We start from the raw sequence: 20,324 nt of genomic DNA, 5'->3' as shown, positions 1-20,324 counted from the left end.
GCTTTTAAATCACACAACCCCCATGTAAATACTTTAAAATTATTCAGTAATTACTTATTTACATTGTAATTAAAATAAGTAATTAGCATACATTTACAGAGGATTTACATACTTATTTGTGAAAATAGTTCCTTGGCAGATGCAAAAGAAATCTTTAGCTGATCATAAAAAAAAATAGGAAATACACATGCGTTGAGAAGAAGGCCACGTGGCTGTGGGACAGTGCCCAGCCCAGCACGGGGAGCGAGGGCTGCGTCTGCCCAGCCTGCGCCACCTGGCCCCAGGTGTTTCCTTGGGGCCAGCTCAGCCAAGCCTGCTGGTGATGGGGAGCGAAGCCGGACGATGTGGGCTCAGGGAGCCAGAGGTCCCGCAGACCCGTGAGCTGGGCTCCTGGGGGCAGCTGGCTGCGCTCACTGACCTGCTCAGCCTCCTCGTGTTCCCGTGGCAGCTGGTCCAGGTTTCTCCGGAGCCTCCTTTGCCCTGTGCAGGCAATATGAGCCCTAGCTGGATTCAGGAACGAGGATTTTGGAAGCAGTGCTGGCAATGTTACTTGGCCCATGCTGTGCCAGAGGGCTGGCAGAGCCTCCTGCTCCTGGAAGTGGCCAGATTTGCTCCAAAGAAAGAGCCGTGATCTTAGAAAGTGTAGTGTTGTGGATAGGACTTCAAGCCAAAAACGGCCCTTTAAAAGCCCATGCAGGGACCACGAGGGCTCAGCGTACAGGATTAGTAAAACATCCACTGGCAATCCTCAGGGCTGTGTAGTTACTGTGTATGTATTTCAGCTAAACAAGACAAATCTGGCTGATGATTGTGTCTAACTAGGAAGAATGATTGAAGGTCTGTGCCCTCGCCTGTAAGGATAACATAAATGATGATTGGTTTGAGGCAGGAACTCCCAGGCCAAAGCAGGCACGGCAGCGCAGCGTGCCGCAGCCCAGGCACCGCCGCCTGCAGGGGGGCCCGGGGCTGCCCCCACCACGCTGCAGCCGGGGCTGTGCTGAGGGGAGCTGCGAGGAAGCCTGCAGCATGGCCCTGCTGCGCCCCACAGCCACACACCCGCCCCAGCAAGTACTTGTGGCACAGGCTAGGGAAGGTTTATTTTTCCTTACAGATTTGCATTCCCTGTGGGATCTCCACTGGAAAAACATTCCAATACCCAAGGATTCATCAGATGGAGCACTTGTGAGTATGGGCTGATGCTCATGTTGGCAGTGGTGCTAATACATGCTGCTCCCATAGCACAGGCATGCTAGGGCAGAGAGCATTTCTGGGCCAGTTCGCGAAATGCACAGCTAGGAGCACCAAGGTGCTGGCAAAGATGTTCCTTGTCTGAATAAGCTAACGTGCCTACAGAATTCCTTCCCAGTCCTTTTCACATCAGGATCGAGCAGCAGACAGCAGGCAAAGCAGAGTGGTAGCAGTCTGTGCCGGGGGCTCCTGGGGCTGCCCCAGGCTCTGGGCAGCAGCCTCTCACTGGGGCCTTGCTTGAGAGTTGCTGCCACGAGCCCTGCATGTGTGCAGCGGCAGTGTGTGTGGCCGTGCACATCCGCCCGCACTCGGGGTCCCGCTCTCCATCTACTGTGTTCCAGTTTCCCAGACTTGCTGTTGTTTTGGTGTGTTTCTGCCACCACTTTTATCTTTATTAAGAAAGCACATTTCTGTACATTGTCAGTGCCAGTGGGAAGAGCTGGGAATGTTGTAGATATCCAGCACATAATGTAAAAGGTTAGGCATTTTTCAGGAAATTAAGAGTTCTGGTGGGCAGATTAATAGGTGTTAATGAGAAGGATCTCATTGTTGGCATTGGTTTAGCCACGTTTACCCAGTTCAGAATTTTTTTTCTGGTGAGACAAAGCAAGGTGTGCACAAAGGGAGTATGCAGCAGTCTCCATTGTGAAATTGCACTCCTTCCCCAGAGCCCTTTCGCCGGGCCGTTATCACATGTGCTGTATTATTGGATTTCTCCAAAGTCTCCCTTTATCCTTATTAATGCTGTGAATGTTGTAGCAAGGAGTGATATGATCTAACATTGGATAAAATCACAATTTGTCCTTCTTCTTGGTGTAAATGTAACAGGGCTTAACTGTACAAACAAATAAGCCTAAATAGAAACATTTGTGATGATAAATGGGCAAGGAGAGCGCTCTCTGCAAGGTGAGAGATGACAGTGCCTGTGAACAGAATGGAGAATTTCGCTGCTTCAGGGTCAGTCTCAGGCAGCCTCAAGGTCAGCTCCACTCTCCCTGCCGCTCCTCCTCCTTCTCCCTGCTGCAGCAGCAGACGTCCTCGCACCTTGTGCTTTGGGCTTGCCCGGCTGCAGCAGTGGCTCCAAGCAGCCATAGGCGCACTGGCAGTGTGGCACAGGCTCCACAGCTTGTTGGGCGGGCTGTGGGGTTGAGCCGACAGGGAGAAAGCTGAGGGCTAAGCCTCACCAGGAGAGCAAAAGCAAATCTGCTCATCGGCATAGCTAACGTGTTACTCAATTGTCTGCATTACTGGATTGGCATATGGTGTAAAACATTCCCCTCTTTTTAACTTATCTTGAATGTCGAGCGAACAGTGCAGACCTTGGTGTCATGGACAGGAAGGCGCTCCCTGGGTGGGTATTCCTGCACCCGTCTGCCTCTGGCCCTCAGTGAGCCCCACAATGAGGGGAAACCAGGAAAGAAGGGGTCACCTCCCTGGCTGGCTCTTTTTGACGCAGTGGATGGCAGAGGAGCGAGGCCCGCGGCAGGCTGACCCCGCGCTCCCCTCGCGGCACCGGGGCGGCGTGTAATGAGGCCCCGTGCGGATATTGATATGACAGAACAAAAGGCCAAGGTGCAGTAAGGACAGCAATCCGCAGGTCTCAGTCCATTTGTTTTTCACACCAAATCCATCACGTTAATGGGTCACCTTTCTGTGGCAGCTCATGATTACCTGCTTACCCGGGGAGAGCGGCAGGTAGGCGGCCGGCCAGGGGCGAGGGGGGGCTGGTGCCAGCCGCCTCTCCTGCCGCCCTGGGGATTTATGGCAGGTCAGCACCACACGTTTCCCTGATAGATCAAGTGGATTGGAGTTTATTTGGGTCATAACGACCAGTGTTGTTTTCTGTGACAAAAGACTGATCTGGAGGGGCTGTGGCACTGCCTGGGGAGCGCAGCGCATGCAGGGGCACCCGGCTGTGGGGTGGCATGGGCGGGCAGGCCCTGAGGGGGCCCAGCACGAGGGGAGCAGAGCTGTGCTCCCATGTAGCCCCCTGGGCGCCCTCTCAGGGCTCCTCTGCCCTCGGCCATGGTTCTTTTTGCACAAGTGCAGGTGTGAATGGAAGGCAGAGGGCTGTTTCCCGTGGCAAGCCCTCCATAGCCCTTGTGCTGCCACCCGCCTCCGCCACTCGGTGCGCGTTGACCGGGAGGAAGGGCATCGGCTCCCACACCCCTGCAGAGCCCCCCGGGCACCTGCTCTGGCAGCTGCGCTGAGCTGAGAGGAAAAATGTCCCTTTCTGTGGTGTCCTGCTCGTGCACGTTCCTGTTTAATATTCATGCACCAAAATGAGACAAGTGCTTAATGAGATCAGCCATGAGTTTCATTTGAACTGTTCCAGCAAAGGACTCCTCAAAATTGCTTTGCAGTGGATGTGCTAAAAAGTTTAATACTTGCACGCTGATAACCCCTGTGGGGTCTGTGCTGCACTGTGCAGCAAGGAATTTTAGCCACTCTCCATTGCTATGGAAAAGGCAGAGCTGGGAAGTCATGCTTTTTTAAAACTGTTCTTCATGGGCTTCAGTAGAAGTGTAAAAGGTTCAGTAAGATCATGGAGAATGAACCAGTTGCATTTGTTGTTCTTCGGGTTGCCTACCTCTTTTTTAGGGCTAATATTATCACAGAATACATGGACAACAGCTAAACAATACTAATTATTTCAATGCATAGAAAAATCTGCCCTCAGAAGACAGAGCTAAATCTCACGACATCTTAAGGCATTGAAGCCATCTGTGATAAGGACGGTTGCCTTTCAAAGATAAGGAAAGAAAATTGAAACATATACATAAACGGCTTCAGGCTATGAATCATTCTGCAGTGTCCTCGCTGTTGGAGTGTGGCCATCACAAAGAAAATAGTAATAATAATAGTAATGATAATTAATACGGTGGGTCCTTTTTGCTGCTCCTGGCTGGAGGGTCCTCAGCCAGATCCCAGACACTAGACCAGGAACAGTAAACATACATTTATGGTAATTCTATTTGAACTCTTGAGAATACGTCCCACACCACTATGATTTGATGGCTTATTAAACCCTGCAGGGTACCTTCTCAGGATGGGAGTGCTAGGAGCAGTTGGAGGGAGAGAGAGAGCCATCAGCAGGGACCAGCATCATTTCCCTCCTAATTAAAAGTCAAAATGTCATCTAGGTTTTTGTATTGTAATTGCAATGGTCATTGCAAAGACACCATGAAATCTGGCTGCATTAGCACTTCTTTGGGGGGAGGTCTGGTGAATGAAGATGTATTGAAGGCTGCACTCTGGCATTCTTCTTGTACAAGTCCAGGCTTTAAGTGCAGTAAATGAGCCCCCTGCCAAGAGCTCACCTCACCTCTGTGCCCCCCCCAACTATATCAAGGGACTCAAATGAAAAAAAAATCATACATTCCAACCCTAAATGATACCAGTAAGTTTGTGCAAGCTTATGTAAATCACACAAAAAGTGACAAGTTTTCCTATTAAAAGATAATTGTAATCAGGGTGCTGGACGTGCGGTGCACTGATGATTGGAGATAGACGGGCAGCGTGAAAAGATGGATCGTTTTAATTTGCACCAATTAAATTGAAGTTCATGGGATCATCTTCTTCAATCTTCATGAATACTTTATTTTCTGGCTGCTATGGAGCTATTAAAAAGAATGATTGAGCCAAGAGCTAGGCATAGTATATTTTATGAAATATCACCTTTAAAGAATTTGAGTGCGCCATTTTCATAATGAGTTTTCTAGTACCTAATACCCTTCTATATTACTACATTTTTAAAGTGGATTGATCTGGAAAGTGCAGAAAGTGCAGGTAATGATACATTTTGCTAGGATAAGGTGGCTGATAATGTATCATGTTACTGCTCTGAGAATAATAGATTGCCTTGTGTTTGAGATGTGGCATTCTTATTTTGGTGCTTGCCTTGTGCAGACAAGGGGAATCCTCTATGTCTCTTGAAAAAAAAATGCTTAATTGTTTGCACAATTTCCTTCTTGTTTCTTCTTTGTATTTTTTGTAGTTTGTGACCTCAGAAAAAGATTTCTGAGGTTTGAGGGAGGCTGTGCTCAGGTATGCGTTTGTCTTGATGGATGTTGTTAGAACAGAACAGCATGTAGGAGACAACACACTATGGGAGATAAAGAAATACACAATCCTATATTATTTACCAGTGCCTCACATTCTCTTCCCAAGAGAAATGAGTGATGATAGCTTCAAAAGGATAAGTCAATGAGAAGGGTGGTCATCTCTCACTCACAACTGCCAAAAAGGCCCCAAGTCTCACTATTTCACACGCAGACAAATCAAAAGCTTAACAGGCAACTGGTGATGCTCAGCTCTGTGTGGGGAGGGGGGAAGGAGGAAGGGGGGTAGATGGGGGGTTGATCTTACCTGTGCTGTTCTTGTCCAGCTTTTCTGGCTGCCAAGCTGAGAATTTCCTCCTGCGGTGCCTGCCTGACCCCCTTGGCTTTGCTGCTTGCATCCAGATCCCCCTGTTCCCAAGCTGCAGCAGCACCTGGCTGTGGCTTCCCACTGTGGACACCAGCACCTGCACCTGTGAAGCTGCCCAGAAGCCTTTCAGCACTGTGAAAGCCCCAGAGCATCTGTCAAGGTTGGGAAGCATTTGCAGGGTTGGGATTGGTGCCAGTTTGGTGATTGCATTCTTACCTTGTAAATAATGCACTTTATGTTCCACTGGATAAGACATAGGCAAAAATGTAGGAGACCTCATTCCCTTCAGTGCCTGTGGCACCAACTGGTTAGGTTCATTTTCATCATCCAGTAGCAGAGAGGTGCCACCCTTTAAGGAAACAATAATCAGAACAAGCGGGGACACGACTCCCAGGCTTGCAACACTGCAGGAACAAGCAAACGTGTCCCACAGGGACAGACGGCTGCTAACACGTGCTGGTCCCAATTCCCAGGGGTGCATCCTCAGCACTGCGAGTCACAGCAACATGATGCCATCTCTCTCTACATAGGTTTAAGCAACAGCAATCATAATTAACCCTGCTAATTAATCAGGGCATAACATATTAATTGCCAGCACACGAGGCTCCAATTGAGCAGGTGCTGTGTGGGAATCTAATAGGATAATGAACTGACTAGCAGTGCCACGTGCAGCAGAGTGCACATCACTTGGAGGGACAGGCTTGGCAAAACCCAGTATTTGGCCAAAAAATGCTGCCTCTCAGCATTGCAGTCTACAAACGAGCAGGTGGAGCCTGGGGTGCATGGGGTGGAAGCCAGAGAGGGAGGCAGAAAGGGAGATGCCAGGGCTGCCCGCCCTCCCAGAGCTGCACATTGGGAGGTGCTGGTGGAAAGCTGTTGGAGGGGTGGGACAGCAATGTGGGGTCTGGTCATGCAGTGAGGGGAGTGCAGTGTCCAGGGACAGGCTGTGAGACGTGCAAGTAGATAACTGATGAAGGTGGCTGTAAGGTGCTGGAGCTGTGCCTCTCCTCTGCTCCCCCCGCCACAGTGTCTCCTGCTGGGGTTGGCACATGGTGACCTTCCAGTGATAACACACCCTAACTTCCACAGTCTGAGGAAGGTTTTAAGAAGTTCTTGCACTGCAGGTCTATCGGGAGTAGGTTCAAAGTTTAAAACATTTTAACTTTTCTCTTTTTTGGCCACTTAAGATGCTCTTAACAAAGCATTAGAGGAAGACAAAAGTCACTGAACTTCAGGCACTTTTTTTTTTTTTCTTTTGCTATTGCAAATAAAGACCCAATACCAAAGAAATACTCGTTAACTCATAACAGATACTTCTGTTTGGCAGAAAGAATTATCCAAGTCCCATATTTTCCCTTCACCAGCCTTTCTCAGGAGAGCTCCTGGCCTAAAGAAAACCCAGGGAGCCCAGCTGGAGACCTGGGTGGTAGCACTAAGCAATGTAAGAAATGGGTCCAACCTCTCCTCTCCATCTCCTCACAAAAGACTCCCCCCCCATCCACTCCCCAAGCACATCTTGCACCTGAAGCCTCTCTTACTCCTGCTGCCAGCAGCTGCATTCAGTGCAGCAGCAGCCAGAGGCAGGGGGATCGAGGGTCCTGGCCCCGCACAGTGCAGGAGGGACCCTCCAAGAGGCAGTGCTTTATTCCAGCTGCCTGACAAGGCCTTTACCAATTTAATCTTTGGACTTGGCAACCCAGTTCAGTGCAGTGCAGTGCTTCTTATAGCTCCAGCCCAGATGTGGAGCTTATGACAACAGAATTAGGAGGAGATGCTTTAAGGTCTGCCTCCTAGCAGTTCACATGTGGTGGCACAGGTCTGTGCTCGGTGCAGACCGGATGGTTGCTCTGCGATGCGTCCCTGGAGGAGAAGCCCTCTGCAGCACGGAAGGTTCTCCTCGACGGAAGCTGGGGTCACCACCTGCCCTGTCCCTGAAGCGGGGCCACAGATGTGAGCCACAAACCCGCCCTCTCCTTTGTCCACCTTCACTCTTCACATCTCTAATATTTAATAATGTCTTATTTAGGGCAAGAGCATTTGCTATGATTGCACAGGACCCTCTGCGATCTGCTTCACCATTGTTTAGTTTAATTGTCCTAAAATTGGCAATAGATTAAAAGAAAATAATTATCCCTAATTATGTTAATTAAATGGCTAATTCATTAACCAGCTCAACATCTTTTACTTGGACCATCTCTGCTATACAAGATTTTGCTTCCAGGAGGAAATGCCAGGCGCATGCTGCACTCGGTGTAAACTAAGTTGCAGCATGTTTAGTGCAAGCTGTATGAACAAAATCCCCTCATTATTCAGATGACAGAACAAAACTATAAATAGTGGATCGCAATTAAAATCAGAACAATTACTTTTTATCCATTATGCTGCTTTTTGCACAATAGCAGCCTATAAAAGGAAAAAAGCACAGTCCTTTTAGATCTCTCTCTCTCTCTCTCTCCCCTTATCCAGAACTGTAGCTGGCTTGCTAATTAGGAAGCTTTTGAATTAGATTATTTGCATGTCTGAACAGGGCTAGGGTATTAAACATCCCTGAGGACATACTATAATAACCTCTTCAGTGGCTTTTAGGATCCCTAAGGAACCAGGAACTCTGAAAAAAACCTCCAAAAGGAGGGAAAGTGCATAACGATTTCATCCAATTAGGTATGGATTAGTCGGCTCTGTGTCTTTGAATCCTGCTCACAGTGAGAAGGTGTTCTCCTCCAGGAACATTTGACAAAATCATCGGGGAAATTATAATGCAGAACCTAAATGAAATCGCAATACCTTAGTTTCTCCTCCAAGAAAAAATAAACTACAAAATCAATACAGTGGTGTATAAAGTAAAAAGAAATGCACCAGTCACTTTATTGCTTAGCTTCCAGCATAGCCACTGCGTTTATAGCATTCATGAGTGACTATCAGACCTAGACTGCAAAGGACAAATGCTGCTGCTGCTATGATTGGCTACAGCAGATTTTAATTTTTAAATACCACTGGTATTATCCTCCTCACAATGGCTTTCCACACTCTTCCAGTTTTAAGAAATCACCAGCCCATTTATATTTAACAAGACAATTAAGTTGCCTGAGCTCTCCAAGTGCACCAGGCGTTTGCAGCGAGGAAGCCAGGTTTGGTACAGGGCAGACTGTCCCTGTGCTCTGTGGGTGCTGTGGTCACATGTGTGCTTTTGGAGAGCCACGGCTGCAGGATGTGCAAAAGGCTGACTTCTCCCATGACATGATAGTTTTGTTCATGCCACTGGCAGCTACTGCATGGGAACAGTGATGGACAGCAGGGCTGGTGCCCCCTTCTGCACCATGGTGGATTACGAGAGGAGCAAATCCCAGGCATATGCTCACCTCCACCTTCCTTTTCGTTCCGTGGGTTTCTGTGACAGGTGGCTGAGCCATGGCCTCTGCCTGCACCCCACAGGCCTGGCCTGCACCGTGGCAGGAGCTGGTGCCCAGACTGGGCACTGTGGGCAGCCAGAGCAGGACAGCAGGAAGGAGTGTGGGCAACTCTGCAAACAAACACTGCAAGCCTGTGGTTTGCCTGTGGTTTGCACTGAGAGCACATTGATTTTTTTTTTTTTTTTTCCCTTCCATACTGCTGAGATTTAATTTGAAGGAACTGAAACTAGAGCTTCATAAGAAGTATGATTATTATAAACTGCCTGTGGAGGTAAGCCATGCTTATAAGACTGCACCTACAGGGACTGCTCCGTGTCACCTCTGTGTGCTGCACCTCACTGTTTGGGAGCCCAAGTGCTGGTACCTAATTGGAATGGATTTCCAGAACAGCAGTAAGAGAAACTACCCCCAAAACTGAACCTGCAGCACTAGACTTTATAAATCCCAGCACTTATAGATAAATTGTCTATGCTGGTGTTCATACAGTTAGCGTGTGGTTTTGTGTAGTTAAAGCTGTAGGAAACAATACAAGCATCAAACTAACAGCATCCCCTTACCCAAAGAAATCCTCCTTTAGATAATGTAAAACTGATTTCTGCCTCTGTCAGATATAAAGGGAGTAACAGGGGCTCTCCTTGCAACACCTTTATCTTGGCCATCAATATTTAGCTCAGGCCTTGCCTGGTCAGCTATGGAAAGGAGCAGCACTCCACATCATGTGAAAATGCTATTCCTTATATTTTGAAATTTCCATCTTTGAACTCCCTGTAGTGTCCCTTTGTGCTTGGGGGGTTTGGCAGGAGGAACAGGTGAAGCTCAGCTCAGCTCTGTGGGACCTCTCCGAGAGCCTCCGACTGGCACTGCACAGCATGTCCAGCGGGGAGGCTGTGCCAGGTATTCATAGACAGTTATTTTAATATTTTCTACTGTCTTCTTGTTCTCATTCCTCTCAACCCCCGACAACTTGTTTGCTATGCGGCTTTGGATGTGTGTTGTTCAAGGTCTCAGCAGTGGCCAGCTTCCCAAATCCACTAGTTATACACTGACTTCTGTTTTTCAGAGCATTCACATTATTCACATCATAATTAAAACATCCATAGCTATCATGCCATTCATTCTTCTGCCTACGCCAAATTTCTCAGAATTTCTTTAATCTTTTCCAAATTTAACTGATTTATACAACTGTTTCTTTTTCCAGGTCAGTAGTTAATATATTAATGCCATTAGATTGAGTGCGTAACCATGTAGCACACTGCTAGTGACCCTTTACATTGATTAATAAAAGACTATCTACCACTTTTGTTTCCTTCCTCTTAGTCCATCTTATTGATTCATAATGCTACTGTATCTCTTACCCCCATTTTTATCTTGTTTCCTAAGAAATCCTGTGGGAAGACCTCATTAAAAGCCTTTTGAAAGTCTAAAAATATGTCAAGATATTCTCTTTTATCCATTTATATATTGGTAGGTTCAAAGTATTCTAACAGATTAATGAGACATGATTTTGCACAGCAGAAACTGTGTTGATTGGATGTGATCTTCAAGGTATTTTATCATTCTATATTTAATAAATGTTTAAACCATTTTGCCAGATACCTGTGCAAAGCTGAATAGTGCCTAATATCCTGGATTACGCTTAGAGTCTTTTAAAAACGTATAATATACAGATAAAACCTCTCTTCTCTTCTTCCAGAAAGAAAAAACAGTGCAAATATTGCTGCTATGTTCATTTTGTTCTTAAATGCAGTGAATATCTAAATATGTAGCCCTTTATTTTCTCCCAAATCAGCTCTAAAACAAGACACAGTGAATATGTAAATAAGCTGTAAGTTTGACTTCTTCTATCTATACATATACTGCAATCCCCCAAACAGCTAATTGACATAATTGCCCATTGCACCTGCATAATCGGGATGGAGCTCAGTGCTGTGAACGCTCCTCAAATGGCTGGGAGCAGCGTGCATCTTGCAGGTTTCCTTCCTTTTTCCACTGAGATCTGTTCAGATCCCCTCTGTAAACCCCCAACCCCCACCCCCCCGTGGTCTGGGTACTTTCCACTTCCTTGGAGTTTGTTTGTTTTTTCATGAGTTCTTTTTATGAGAAATCTGTAACATTTTTCCCCATTATTATTTCACTGTAAAGATTAGCTTGTCAAAGTTTGAAGATTGAAACTATAAAACATTTTTTTTTCTCTGTTGGAGAACAGTTAATTTCTTTAAAATTAATACCATCTTAATTACAACCCGCTGTTCATTATAAAACAAATTACTGGGAAATTATTTGTCCTCTCAGTTGCTCATGTCTCTGTTTTACAAAAATGGAAACTCCTCACAAAATTCTCTGTAGGCTTAGACCTTTCTAAAACAATACCCACAGGTACCACACAACACAGGGGACAAGTGCCACAGCCCAGCTCCGCGCCTTAGCTGCACAGCAGCCAGCTGGGGACCCACCACTCCCACCTCACCTTGGCTGTGGTAGGGTCTCACTTAATGCATTTATCGCAATTCTGCTTCAACTGTAGAGGCAACCAAGAACTAAAAAATCAACCCAACTTCAACGACAGCAAGAATACATTTTGAAAATGAAGAGTGTGAGACTGCATTTGGCATGGTCTTCTGAGCTCAGAATATCCTGATACTGCCTGGAAATTTTGATGTAAATGGAATATGAGATAGGCCTTTACACTGGTAAGCAGGAGATAAAGAAAAAGAAAAAGAAAAAGAAAAAGAAAAAGAAAAAGAAAAAGAAAAAGAAAAAGAAAAAGAAAAAGAAAAAGAAAAAGAAAAAGAAAAAGAAAAAGAAAAGAGAAAAGAGAAAAGAAAAGAGAAAAGAAAAGAAGAGAAAAGAGAAGAGAAGAGAAAAGAAAAGAAAAGAAAAGAAAAGAAAAGAAAAGAAAAGAAAAGAAAAGAAAAGAAAAGAAAAGAAAAGAAAAAAGAAAAGAAAAGAAAAGAAAAGAAAAGAAAAGAAAAGAAAAGAAAAGAAAAGAAAAGAAAAGAAAAGAAAAGAAAAGAAAAGAAAAGAAAAGAAAAGAAAAGAAAAGAAGAAAAAAGGAAAGAAAAGAAAAGAATTAAAGTTCCCCGCAGCCTAATCACGTCTCTTTGGGAAATTCCCGCACCAACCCAGCCATGAAGCCAGCACAAATCAATGTGGCCCAGGGGATCAACATTTTACATATATATAAAAAATTGTAAACATCTTTTATGTATGCAATGTAATAACTACACTCAGCATCATGGGCTTTAAAAGCAAATATTATGGGCAGTTGTATTGCAATAAAGTGGTTAAATGGGAAAGCTTTGAAGGGCTGATAATTTGTACTCTTTTCTTTACTGAACCAACTTATTCTTGTATGAGTATGACAAATTAAAACATTCTTCTATAGGAAGAAGTTTTCATTCATCAAGATCTTTTTTCCCACCCTTTCCATTTTCTGCCACATTTCAAGAGCAAAAATAAGTTGGTTATAATCCCGGCTGTGAAAGGACTGGAGACCTAGGACCGGCAGCAGAAAATTCCCTGTTTGTGCTCCCAGCCTCTGCAGAAGCCGACCCCAGGATCCAGGCACACCATTGCCCATAGGTGGGATCGCAGACCCAGCAGCTCTCCAGGTGGTCAGCGGGGAAGAGTGGCCGGTGCATCCCCCTGAACTACTGACTGTGTGCTGCACAGTACTCAGCCAGTCTTGTCTGTGTGCTTTGTTGTGCTATTCCAGCTGATTTATACAGAGAATGTATGCAGGTGCTGCTGTTATTATGGTCCCTAAAACTGGTTGGACTTTGCAGTATCTGGTAGCTATAAAACTCTGTCAACAAAACCAGAAATTAATATTTTTAAAATTTATTAACCAATAAAGCTAACAATCAAATATTACTTCTGACTTGCAAATAACAACAGTGTTTGTACTGTGCTGCACTAATTAACGTTATGGAAGTATTCTCTGGGGACGTGTCACAGTTGCTTCTGGATCAAAAATCAAAGTGAAGATATGGGTCCGGTGCACTAAATGGGCAGTAAATAACACGTTCATTGCCTTTAATTATTTAACAAGAACAGCAATAATCCAAGATAATTTAGAATATGTACAAAAATACAGTATGGGAATGCAGTGCTGCAGAAGATGTGTGTCTTCCCCCCTGCCCCAGAGACAAAGTTCTCACTTTATTTAACCCACAGACAGCAGTTCTCTCTTCACCACGCTTCTCAAGAGCCAGAGGTATTTCCTAGGGCTCAGACACAATTTCACCTCCACAGCTCAGTTATTGTGTAGTCTGTCTCTTGACAGAACTAGCAGGACTGATTATTTTATCTTATTTTATTACACATTGGTGCACACACCTTATGGGATTGTGTGCCCCCTTCTCCCTTTTGGTGTTTATTCTTGCGGGAGGGTTGGCCTATTGTTGCAATGAAAGCACTTTCTAATGCCATGCACAGCTCAGGTGTTCAGTGTTAAATAAGCAAGAGAGAAATGCACCCTTTGGCATAGTTAATTTTAATTTGTCCTCTGAGATTTGGCCCCAAGTTTTACAAAACGAGGGAGAGAGCACGCAATAAATAGCTCATGCTGCTGCGTTGCAGCACAGACAGGATTTTGCTCTGAAGGCACTCGGAGCTTTCCCACCACCCAGGACCCTCAGGCGCAGAGGTGCTCAGGGCCGCGTGCTCGGCCTGGCCTGGAGGCAGCACCCTGGGCAGAGGAGGCCAAGTCTGCTGTTTGCAGGCCTCCACTTCCCTGCTCCACACCTTTCTGAGTGGCCTCCCTGGTTCCCTGGCCTCCAGCCACCTCCTCAGCGGTCCCTGCATGTGACCTTGCTTCTGCGAGGTCCTTCAGCAGGAAGGGATGTGTGGGGCTGGCAGAGGTGGTGTTTGTGCTGTAGGACAGCAGACTGCGTGAATTGCCTGCTGCGCTGCCTGCTCCTGGGTTTTCCTTGCTGTGCCGTGGAGTGAGGCTCAGCTCGGCTGGGCCCTGTGCCTGGCGCTGAGCTCCCCAGTGAGGCGCACCCTGCTGAAGCTGTGCAGTGGGCAACTTGTAAATACAGCAATGATGGGGAAGGACATGCAGCCAGGAGCCTATGCAGCTGTTCGATAAGTCATGTGTGACGGGTCCAGGGTCCAGGAGCAAAGGTGCCACGGCTTTTGCAGCGCCTTCCCTGTTAGTGTCCACAAATACAGTTTAAATAATAATAATTCAACTAATTTTTTTTTTTTTTTTTCAAAAGGTTAACTGCTTTACATAAATAAAAGGGAATTAGTCTTCTACGTCTTAAATGAGTATCAGCAACTGTGGGCAGTCCTTCTGTCGACACTATCTTGACTGACAGATCATACGATATGAAACTACTGCCCGGAACCAAGCATGCTACATGTGTAGAATTCTCTATCATGATGAAATGGAAAGAAGAGCTTCCAATATTACAGACTTTGGAAACGTTTATTAACAATTTGATAATATGGCATGTGGAAGCTTCATGCTTCTCAAATGACTCCTTAGCTTGGAGCAGAATAATTTCACTCTGCTTGCTTTTAACTCCCTTGCATTCATCTTGCCCAAGTGTCTCCACTGGATATTGTTTACTCTTTGGATTAGTAAACTCAGGATTAATTCCGCACTTTATTGCTGAAAGTGGCAGTAAATCCAGTATCAGGGAGAGCCAGGAATCTGCTTAGCTATGCTACATGACCCTTTCACGGGCAATAAAAATACACACCTCCCACCACTAAGGCACATGCACTTAGAGGCATAGTCTGTGCCATTAAGGTACATGGATGTACAGGACCCCCAGTTTAGTCCATGTTCTCTTTAGAAGTCAGAGATGCTGTAGGATTTTTGGTATCTGTCAAGGGAAGAAAAGAAAAGAAAAGAAAAGAAAAGAAAAGAAAAGAAAAGAAAAGAAAAGAAAAGAAAAGAAAAGAAAAGAAAAGAAAAGAAAAGAAAAGAAAAGAAAAGAAAAGAAAAGAAAAGAAAAGAAAAGAAAAGAAAAGAAAAGAAAAGAAAAGAAAAGAAAAGAAAAGAAAAAAGCAGCTGCCTCAGTCATCCCCTTGCCTGCAGCCAGCCGATGGCACAACCTGCCGGCTGTCTGGCTCTGGCTGCTTGTCGGCCCAGCACTCCTGGCCACAGCAAGGAGCAGGGGCTTGCAAACTGCATCCAGCACGGCGCTGGGTCTGGCAAGAGCCTGGGGATGCCTCACCACTGCTCCAACACCGTCATGCACCAGACAGGGAAGAAGCAACGAGGGTTAAAACAACAGCAGTGTTGAGCACTGCCTGCTCCCGCATTGCTCTGTGCTTTCAGGAGGGCTGGTTTTCCCTGCTATTAAATCAGCAAAGAGGAATGTGGGGCTAGGAGCTGAGGGGAGCTTGTTGGAAAGGTTACCTAAGTGAACCACACAATTTTTTTCCCTCAACTTTGTTCCATCTTAAGGTAAAAGGTTCATGCAGAAGGCTATAAATTCCTGTCACATTTTGTTGTAATCTCTCTATGGTTTTATTACTTAAAATGCTGCACTCTCGAGATGGGGAATTTTCCAGGGGTTTGAGGCTGACACGGAACCACATTTATATTGTGCTGAAGCTCCTCTGGAGTCTCCTTGAGACATGTGGCCGGCCAGCCCGGCGTGAAGGCCTTATCAGTCACTCCCCAGCGGAGTCAGCCCATGAATTATATCGGGAATGGCGGTGGCTCCGCGAGCGCGGGATTGCGGGCCGCTGGGTGACAATAAACATGTCCCGGGAATGTGTCCTCCATCATTCACGTTCAGATAGCAGATCTGGACCTTAACTACAGCTCCCGATCTCTAAATCTCCGTGTGACCTGAGAAAGAGATGGAGGTGAGTCTCAAGGATATCTGTCTGCAAGGGACTTGCAAAGGGAGTTTGCGGCCGTGGGTGGCCGCGGGCAGGCTGCAGGGCCCAGGCCCCGGGGCTGGCCGTGGGCACGGAGCTGAGGGGGCACCTCGGCCTCCTGCAGTGCCAGAGAGCAGGCGGCTCCCCACAGAGACAGGAAATAAATCAATTAAACCTGTTCCTGAATTAAAATAATAAGAAGAAAGAGTATAAATGCAAAGTGTTAATGAAGTAATGAAGGAAAGCGGCATGCTCGGTGCCACAACTAAATGCAGCCATTAAAAACCATAACCTCTGTAAAATTTGTGATAAAATTACAATTTAATTTTATAAAGATAATTTATTAGCTAATACCTCATTGCACATGTTAATAGCTTGTGCTTAAATAATAGTAATCTTGATTGCTATGCGGTCATTAAACTATTTTTTTTTTACATACTGTTTAACTGACCATTTTGTATGTGGTTTGGGAAGAAAAAAGTAATTATTGAAGTCTTAAGCAGTGAGTTAATTTCTAATGAAAGGATAATTTTATTCCAATGATTTTACATTTAATTAACTAAAGCTACATGTAATTTGAAGTTCTAAGGCAGTAGTGATTCATTTGTGTATTCAACAGAATGCAACACCACGGCCACGCAAGCCCTCTGCCTGTGCACCCAAATGCAGAGGGCTCAGGCAGGAGGTGCCTGCAGCAAGGGTGAGGGGACATAAACAGCCCGAGCCCACACAACATGAGCTGGAAGGTTTTTATGCATTTTCATGCTGTCTTGAGGTGCAGGTTAGAGCTGATAATTGGAAAATTATACAGTGACAGTTTCAGACTCTTTGAAGTTGCCGCCCGTCTCATCAGCACTTTGAGGATTTCTGTATTACAGAAATTATGAGACCAGGTTCTGACGAGGTGTGATAGCGAGCTGGGGGAGGTCCAGCCTGGTCACATCCAGGAGTGTCCCGGTGCTCCACAGAACCCGTCCCACCACGGGCAGCAGGGGCTGCAGGCAGCGGGTGTTTCCTTTTGTCCTGATACAAGAAGAGTCTCCTAAGGAGACTGTTCTTGCACTGCCCACCTGAAAGCGTACAGTTTCTCCAGTTTGGAAAAGGCTGGAAAGGTAGGAGAGGAAGAATTGCTTGGGTCAAATAAACAAAAACAAAAACAAAAACAACAAAACCACATCTGGGATGGAAAAATAAAATGGACAAAGACAGAAAATCATGTTTTGGTGAGCCTGTTAGTGTTTGGTTTTGATATATTGTCCTGTTTTGCTTTTGATTCAAGTCAGTTTTTAGTGACTGTTCCAGCTCTGCTGGTGGGGCTGGGGCTGGGAGCTGCTGCGTGGGCTCTGACAAGGGCCCTCCCCATCGGTTCTCCACTGGATCATGTAGGTGCTTCCATGCTGCAGGGGAAATGCTTGTCAGGGTATTGATAAACAACAGATCTGTGTCAGTGCAGATGCCTTTTTAATGGCATGTCCTGAGGTGCAGACATTAGGGTTATATCCTCCTGCCTCCCAGCAATGTGCACGGCAATCACTCCTCCTCAAGCAGAGGGAAGGCTCCTGCTTCCTCTGCCTTATTAATGCACCTCCCTTTTGCTGCTGCAGACAAGAAAAGACAAATCTGGAGCCCCATTTTGAGCACTAGGGATTGAGGTGTGACCAGCAGGGCCAGAGCAGCATGCTGCCCGAGGAGGTCAATGCTGCTCCTGTGGGCAGGTGAGGAGAAGAGTGGGGAGGGTTGCACAGGAACGAAGAGGAACCAGGGACAGTGCTCAGGCAGGGAGGGGTCACTGCCTTGAGCATCCACCAACACTGTAAGCAGGGCAGTCAACCTGCCATGAGAAGCTGTAATACTTACTGTCCCATCCTGGGACAAAAGCCTAAGTTTTCTATTGCTGATGGGAAAAATAATAAATATCTGAAAATGTTTCATTTTGGGCATAATTTGAAATCTAAAATATTTGACATTTAGATTAAAGTAATTTTCTGCAAAATACATTCCAAAAGAAAATCTTTAGTAAGGTAAATGTCCTGCCCTCCTCCAAACTAATGAAAAATGTTAGAAAGAGCTGCAGCTGCCTGGGCTGCCAGGTGAATTTCTGTGTCGGTTGTATCACATTGGTCTGATTCATTAACACTGTTGATATTACAGCATGTTCCAAAGGTGTTGAGCAAGGTGCCGACTGAAGGCTGCTTTCCCAAAAAAATAGTTTAGATTTTCCTTTGTGACTTTAACCAGGTAGCCAGGAACCTAATATATACCTGCAGAAATACTTCGTTGTACCGCAGCCTGGACCATTACAGCACAGGTGAAATCTCCATTGTGCTTGGGACAAGCTCAGGTTCCTTTGCTCTACAAAGGCTCACAATGTGCCTAATTCCCCTATAGGTCCCCAGCCTGGGATTTTGTTTTGTTTCGTTTAGGTGTACCTCCAAAGTATGCACTATCTGAATGAGGAACAATTCGTGAGAAATGTCCCATTCATTTTAAAGGGCTGTTTGCTGCTGCACTTAAAGCCCTCACAACTGCCGGGGAGCCTGGTGTGCATGCAGCCCTCCAGCCATCCCAGGACCCCAGGAACCTCCAGCTGTTCTGCCCCCCCCAGGCCCCCCATGGCTGTGCTGCCGCTGCCCCAGGGCTCCCATCCCTGGCCAGGGCTCCGCGCCCTCCCGGCTGCCCGTCCTCTGGGGCCGCAGCGCAGGACAGTTCGCTCTCATTGTGAGCGTGCCCTGATGACTTAATTATTTATGAGGAATGTTTTATCCTGGCTTTCAAACTAACACAAACAGATGTTGCCAGACCAAAATGGCTCTTTTTGCTAGATCTTGATGGATAGTCACAGTCGTGGAGTAGAACGTTACCGGCAGCAGCCGTGCCTGTGTGCTGGTGGGCTGCAGGGCACTGCTCCCTGCTGAATGGAGCGTGCGTTTTGTTTGCCAACATATTATTTGTAGAGCTCGGTTCCTATCTCATTGTACAACACAGCTCTCGTGTTTACTTGTGTTATTTGACTGAACGGTGTGCCTAAAGACAGCGTAAGCAGGGGTCTGCATTGCTGCTTGAAGCCTGACCAGCATCTGCACACCCCCCAGCAGGAAGCAGAGCCCTACCCGCATCATCAGGCGTGCCCGCCTTCCCCTTGCCGCTTCCAAATGGCACCAACCACTGGCTTCCATTTCAGAATAAAGAGCCCAGTGTCTGATGCGACTATCAGGCACATAATATTGCACAGTCTGGAGCACGGCTGGGCTTTGTTCATGCTTTTAATCTTTAAGTAGGTTTTGTTTTCTTCTTCCTGAACAGTTGCTATTGTGCTGGTCACTGAGGCTTCCAAAGGAATGTGGATGTTTGTGCTGGGCCATGTACAAACACATACAGACGTATGTCTGATAGCAGAATTTATTTTGCATGTCTGAGTACATGGAATATCCAGTGCTTGTGCTCAGAAACAAGCACTTAGTTTAGGAGGACTTGCCCGCTCATCAAGGAGAAACAAAACCATAGGGCTAATCTGAATGATAACAACTGGACAACAGGGCTCAAACCTAAAATATTCATGAGTTAGCCCAGAGTAAACATTTCTCAAAAATATATTATCTGCAAGATTATTAGCCTTGGGAGTCGCAGGGAAACTAGGAACCTTACCACACTGTGCATTCAGTACTGCAAAAGATTACAATTCTTTTAGAAAAACTTCTCATAGCCACAGTTTACAGGTTTTAATATTCTGCCCATTGTCAAAACTAAGCACCACCCTTGGAGCAGGCATGCAAATAGCAGGGGAGAACTGAGAAAGACAATAAAAGTGGAAGCAGCCTTTGGAAGGGCAAATAAATAATTTGATTGCAACATGAAAGTGTTTTCCGGTTTGATGGGCATTTCCTTTTCATTGAAAATAAACCAGGCTAAATGGCTCAGTTGGTCCTGTGCACCTAAAAATGGGCCCAGCTAGCTTGTTCTCTCAGTAACAGTGGGTATCATGGAGGTACATAAAAACATAGTTTATTGTTAAATTAAGTGTCCTGTTCTTGAAAACAACTCTTAAATTTAACATTCCAAGGCTGCTGCTGTTTATTTGCACTCTCAGAGCACTCTCGGTGCTGTCCACTCAACTACTCGAGAAATACATTGTAATAAAAATAAATGGACAGTTTGGGTTTCTCTAAAATTAAAACAGGATATACAGCAGCCTTGCACTTCTGCCTTGCACTGAGGTAGCCTGTGATAAAGTCACATTGTGTCAGAGATGGCAAATTATGTATGCTAATTACTTACCGGAATTTCAGATTTGTCCTTACCATAATTAAAAAGGTGTCACTTTATTAGAATAGGGCTGGAATGATGGGGCTTGGAGCAGTGGAGGAGATTTCTGGTTAGAGATAATTACCAGTG

The sequence above is a fragment of the Aythya fuligula genome, chromosome 19 (genome assembly GCF_009819795.1).
Source record: "Aythya fuligula isolate bAytFul2 chromosome 19, bAytFul2.pri, whole genome shotgun sequence".
In the NCBI taxonomy this organism is placed as follows: Eukaryota; Metazoa; Chordata; class Aves; order Anseriformes; family Anatidae; genus Aythya; species Aythya fuligula.
The sequence above is the reverse complement of the archived record's forward strand: the minus strand, read 5'-3'. Positions refer to the sequence as shown.